Consider the following 6,000-nt stretch of genomic DNA (forward strand, 5'->3'; position numbering starts at 1 on the left):
TATAAAATAAAATTCTACACTAACTCATGGACCCATTTATTAACATGACATATTTGGGCCTACTGAATCAGGTGGTCAGATTAAACCTAAATATATTTTATTTACAATTCATATACATCTATATACATTCTGTAGTAAAAATATCATTTGAATAAATTCTAATTATTTAATTGACCACCATTTGGCGATGGCATCTAGCTAATAGCAACCTGCACTTCTGAATAATCAAGACCAGCTTGTTTGTCAAAAGTAAGATTTTATTAACTAATTTATGATATTTCAAAATATAATTTTATAAATGCAATTTTATTAGCATTAAAATAAGCATGATTGAAAAGATTCATGAGAAGAATATAGTTTTAAGCAAGATAATCATGATTAGAGTTAGAATTACAAGTTTAGCATTTCTAAAATCTAAGTCCCTAGCTAAGCAAAATAAATGAAATTTATAGTTAAGTTCTTTGAGGATTCTTACGTGCTCCACGCAAAGTCCAGCAGCACTTCACCCTCATCGGAAAGTCAGAAAGCAGCAGCCAGCCCATCCCTAAGGGCATGACTTTTTATACCTTTCTATGCTAGCTAATCTAAGCAAAGGAAAATTTTCTGAAAACTACGATGTCCCATTGGCTAAGAGTGACAAGTGACATGTCACCCACATTTCAAAACTTCCATTAGGTCATATTTCTTTAGGACCATTGTCTTTTCCAAACGTGATCTGGAGCTTCCTTGATTTGCAACAATTGTAAATCAATGTTCTCGCTGCGTCCATTACACTTCCGCGAGTGCCAAGTTAGAGCTGACAAATTGTTCTTTTCTACCGGTTTCTGACCTTGGCCACGTCCGACAAAATGATGACAACGCGTCAGACTTGCTCAGTGAATGCAGCTTTAGTGAACACTTTTTCAAAATGGGCATCTCTTGATTCTTGTAGAAGTAAAATTCAGCTTTTAGCAAACTCGAGCAACTAGGCCCAAAAGCAGGCAACTTAATTTTCTAGTATAAAACAAACACAAGAAAAGTATTAATGTAAGAAATAATGTTGATTCTGTAACCACCCTTCGTTTTCTAAATGATTAACCCTCCCAATTAGTCTAATGTTACCTAGCTATTGCAAACAAATAAAGCAGCATTTTATATCTACCAGTCTTCATGAAATCCATGAAACCTTATGTGCACCTAAAATAGTAGAAATGACACCACATAGACAAGGAAGGCAAAATTAAGCACATGCCTCTTTTAGATTTGCTGCAGTTAGTAATGACAAAAACGAAAACAACAAATTATTTTATTATTTTGCACGAACAAAAGATGCAACACTTATGCACGTTTATGAGCACACATGTTAGTCCCCCCATGTGTAAAGTTTAATCTAGATTGAATTAGCACAACACATCACAAATCATTAATTTTATTATTCATGTTATGGAAATGTGACTTTGCGAGTTTAAACAGAATTCTGTTTTCTATCCCGCTCCATCAAGCCGCTGCTCCTCCCCAGCCTCTGACACTCCAAACCCAGATAGTCCATCCACATCGTAGCAGAGGCACACTGCATGGTTAGGCAAGAAAATACCTACTTTCGAAAAGTGGTATTTTCAAACACAGAATGTAAAAATCACCCTCACTAAAAGATGTATTTAACATTCTGAGTTAAAGCATATCAAACTTTATTTTCCTATCTTGTTCCCAGGTGGCAGTTATATTTATAAGATGTAATAAGCAAACTCCCCATTCTATCATATGGGAACAGGTAGCCTTGCACTAGTGAAAAATGAAATTAGCAGTATTTCACTATCAGGACATGCCACACACACCAGGGCATGTCCTACCTTTCACATAAACTGCACCCTGCCCACAGGGGTACCTTGGGCCTACCTTAGGGGTGACTGATATGTAAAAAAGGGAAGGTTAGGGCCTGGCAAGTGGGTGCACTTGCCAAGTTGGCATGGCAGTTAACAACTGCACACAGACACTGCAGTGGCAGGTCTGAGTTACCGTTTCAGGACTACTCATGTGGGTGGCACAATCAGTGCTGCAGGCCCACTAGTAGTATTTGATTTATCATACCTGGCACACTCAGTGCATCTACTATGGGCTGACCAGTACATCAAATAATCCAATTAGGGAGCACCAGTCACAATAACAATTTACATTGGGAGCACTTGCACTTTGACACTGATCAGCTGTGGAAAAGTGCCCAAAGCATCTAAGCCAACAAAAACGAAATCCAGCACAGCCTCAAAAATACAGGAGGTAGAGGCCAGAAGTAAGGGGAAACCATGCCAAAGCTGCCAAGTCTTACACAATGCCTTTTAGGATATGAGATTGGAAGACATAGTATGGGATACAAGTCGTAGAAAACCTACCATAGAGAAGCCCACAATAAATGAACCAACAGGTGCATTGAGAAACAAAGTGTTCACCTTTTTGCAGGACAGAATTTAGGGGCATATTATCAAGGACAGGCGATACATTATCGCCGCTTTTATCGGCAGGAAACTGCCGATAAAGCGGCGATAATGGCCTTGATAATATGCTCTATGAATTCCAATCGAAGCCCATGTTAGTTGTCAGCTCTGTGAAATGTCATGATGTGGGTACTAACAATAGTGCGCAGAGAAGTTTAGACCAATATTTCTGGTCTTCTCACTGTATTTGTGCAGTTTTTCAGCCGCAGTATTTTACTCATTCTAAAACAAATGTATGCATATATTCAAAAGATACACATTTACGTGGACTTATTCCATGCTTTTTTAGTTGTTTGGCTTCTTTTCCAATAAGACTGAGAGTACTACAAAACCATGTTCTCCAATCTCAGCTGAGTGAGTTCTTATAAAATAAACAATCCATGGTAGAAAAATGACTCTGGTATATTTACTCAGCAATGGGGCAATCAGTGAGCACCAAATTCTCCTTCTGAACAGTTTGTGAAGCAGTGACCCTGGGATGTTGGGTCTTGTGGAAAGTGTTCCATTAGAAGAGCCCTATTGCTGAGATATTATCTTCTAATATAAGTAAAATGATACAACAAATGTTTGCTCTTTATCGTTAAGATTCCCTCCTTTTTGATAGTTACAGGTAATCATGCCGGTCTCGAGATCACCCACGGCAGGCAAAAGGTAGCAACATTCACTGCATCTTTCTCAACACTGTTCCTTCTTGATCATCCTTCTGTGGTATACTCTATACTTTTTAAAGGACATTTCCTCACTACACTATTTCAAGGATTGTTGTAAATACATGATATTTGCATTCTGGTTACCACTGGCCTTCAGCTTCTTTAAATCATGCACTGATGCTTAAAAGTTTTGACCTTGAGGAAAAGGAAACTCAGTGCAGATGATACCTGATGTCTTTGGGTGAAAACTCGCTGGGACTTTAAGGTTGATTAAGATATTTCCCTTCTCTGCCATATTGTGTTTGTGCCTTATATCAATCATTCCTCTCTATGTTCTTGCTTAGGTCAGCCTTACAATGGTAGCAGTGGAAACCATTATCTGGCCATCACATATTAAACTGGCCATATTAATAACACTCAGGTAAAGGAAGTAACCATTACCCCAAGGTCCCTCCTGTCCTCGTCCCATTCATAACATGTGTAGATCACCATCTTCCAACAGAAAAAAGGAACAGAGGAAATCTGGGATCCAACACTCCCACTGTGAGCTCAGAAGCAGTACTTACCCAGAATTCTACCTGTTTTTTTTCTGTCTGTCGACAGGAATGGGGCAAGGTGCTGGTGCTGCTTCTGTTGTGCAGGGGTGGCGGTCTTCGGTAGTCCCCATCTGGCTGCCTGGATCTACTGGATGGGGTGTGGTATGGTGTGCCTTCTCGGCTTGTTGGGCTTGCTAGGAGGCTTGGATATGGCAGGCCTGCTCTTTGCCATACGTGCCGGCTGGAACTTTGCGACTGGTGCTCTGACCTCCTGGTTGATTCCAGGTTGCAGGGCGGGTCTTCCTGCTGGCTGGGCTGAGGGGAAGACGTGCTGCTGTGGATAGGTGGCTGCTCAGGGGCAGTCCTGGTGGTGCCCCTGGAGTGTCTGTAGGCCAGTATGGTGTTTTTCTTGCTGACCAGGCATTGGGTCTAGTGGTGAACACCTAGGCTGGTTTGTAAGAGCATTGTTCTGGCAGACAATATGTTTGGGAGTTTCTGCCTGGCACGTGGGGGGTAAATACCGCATATCAGTTTGCCTGTTTCTTTTGTTCTTTTTTTCTTCCTACTTTGCAGGATGGAAGCCATTGTGGTCCCATGGGTGAGTCCCTGGCTTCTGACCGCTGTGTGCTGGAATGGAGGCATCGTTTAGAGGTTTGTGCCTCTAGCATCTGTTTCATGACCAGTTCTATTCTGTTGCACTCTGGGATAGGGTCCTGTTAATGTTGGTGTCACAGGCCCCTCCCCTACATGGTTTTGCATCCCTCAACCGGTGTCTCAGTGTGTGGAGGTCATCTTACATTTTAAATTGTAATAACATATAATTATATAAAACCAAGGAAAATCGTGGTTCTTGTGTGGTTTGCAGTTTGTGGGCTGGGATGAGTTGCCCCTGGATTGCCAGTGGGCCTGCTTCTTGCCTTCATGGAGTCTCTGATTGGGCTCTCCTGGTCTAGCTGGTGGGACTGACTGTGATTTTGGGTTCTGCGAGCCCCAGGGTGTGTTCTGCATGGCGGTTCCTTTTCTCCCCCCTTTTCTGCTGTGTATTGCTTCTGGGCCGGACCTGTGGTGAAAGGGGGTGTCATGCAGTCCCTGGTTTCCTTTTGGGGGTCCTCTGTTTTTTGTTTGCGGGGTGTTGCCCCGTTGGGTGGCTGGTCCCTCTGAGGTCGGGTTCTGGTCCTTGCCGTGTTGGGGTCGTCCCGCCATTTGTGGTCTCAGCCCAATGTTTTGGATGGCCTCGTCATTGCCTGCATGACCACTACTGTCCCCCCTGCTTACCCCCAAGTGGGGCATCCCAATCCTGCTCCCACAGGGTGCATCAGTCGGTCAGTGTGAGGGCCCCCTCTTTTCTGGTGGTGCAGGTGTTTATTCTTGCCACTTTGGGGTCCTGCCCACATTCCTGCTGGTTTTGTCCATGCTTGGCGCAGTGGTTGGGGGTCAGGGTTTGGTGCCTCTGGCTTCTTTGGTCCCTCCTCATCCTGGGCTGTTGTCCCTCTGCTGGCGGCTCTGGTTCTTGGGTGAGGGTTTTAGCTGGTGGTGCCTTGGTTTTGTGGTATTTGTTGCTGCTTGCTCTCCGCCGTCTTCTGTCTGGTGCCAGTTGTCCTGCCCTGGTCTGCTTCGGGCTCTTCCTGGGCTCTTAGTTTTGGTTTCGGGCCTGTCCCTCTTACGGCCTTTGCATCCTCTTTAGGGGGTGCGGCTGTGTATCCCTCTTTAATTAGAGGGGCTCCCGGTCAGGTTGTGGGGCTTTGGTTTCTACCTCTGTTTTTTTGTAGCCTAGCTGTGTGTTATCTTCTTGTCCCCTGGTTGGTATTCCTGGCTTTGGGATTGTCTTTTAGGTGTCTGCCATTGGGACTTTCTGGCTTCTTCCTCTTCCTGGCTTGGGTGTGGGTCCTCCGGGCCCCCTAGTGGTCCGGTGGTTCTGTGCCTGTAGTGGCTGGCATCTGTGTTGGCCTCCCTGCCCCTTGCTTTTTGCCTGAGCTCTGCGCGGGCCTTCCCTCTGTGCTGGCTGGGCCATGGGGTCCTCCTGCCCAGGCGGGCTGCTTGGCTTTGGCCCTGGTTTCCCAGCCGCTTTTTGTGGGTTGTTGCCTCAGCGGCTTTGGTTATCCCTGGTTTCTGTGACTTTTCTCTCAGCCCTCTGGCGTTGAGGGCTGGGTTGGGCTGTAGTCCTCACTGCTTCTTTCTCCTGTCCTTGTGGTCCTGGCCTGGTGGTGGTTTCCTGCAGTGTTTTTGACCGAAGGCTCTGGGGCCAGTGGTTTTGGTTTCTCTGGTGTTTATGGGGAATGTCTTAGAGCTATGCTTCTGGTGCACTGACCTCCTGGTTGCTTCCGGATTGCAGGCGCATCTTTCTTG

Source organism: Lissotriton helveticus, chromosome 4_1, assembly GCF_964261635.1.
Source record: "Lissotriton helveticus chromosome 4_1, aLisHel1.1, whole genome shotgun sequence".
NCBI classification, from domain to species: Eukaryota; Metazoa; Chordata; class Amphibia; order Caudata; family Salamandridae; genus Lissotriton; species Lissotriton helveticus.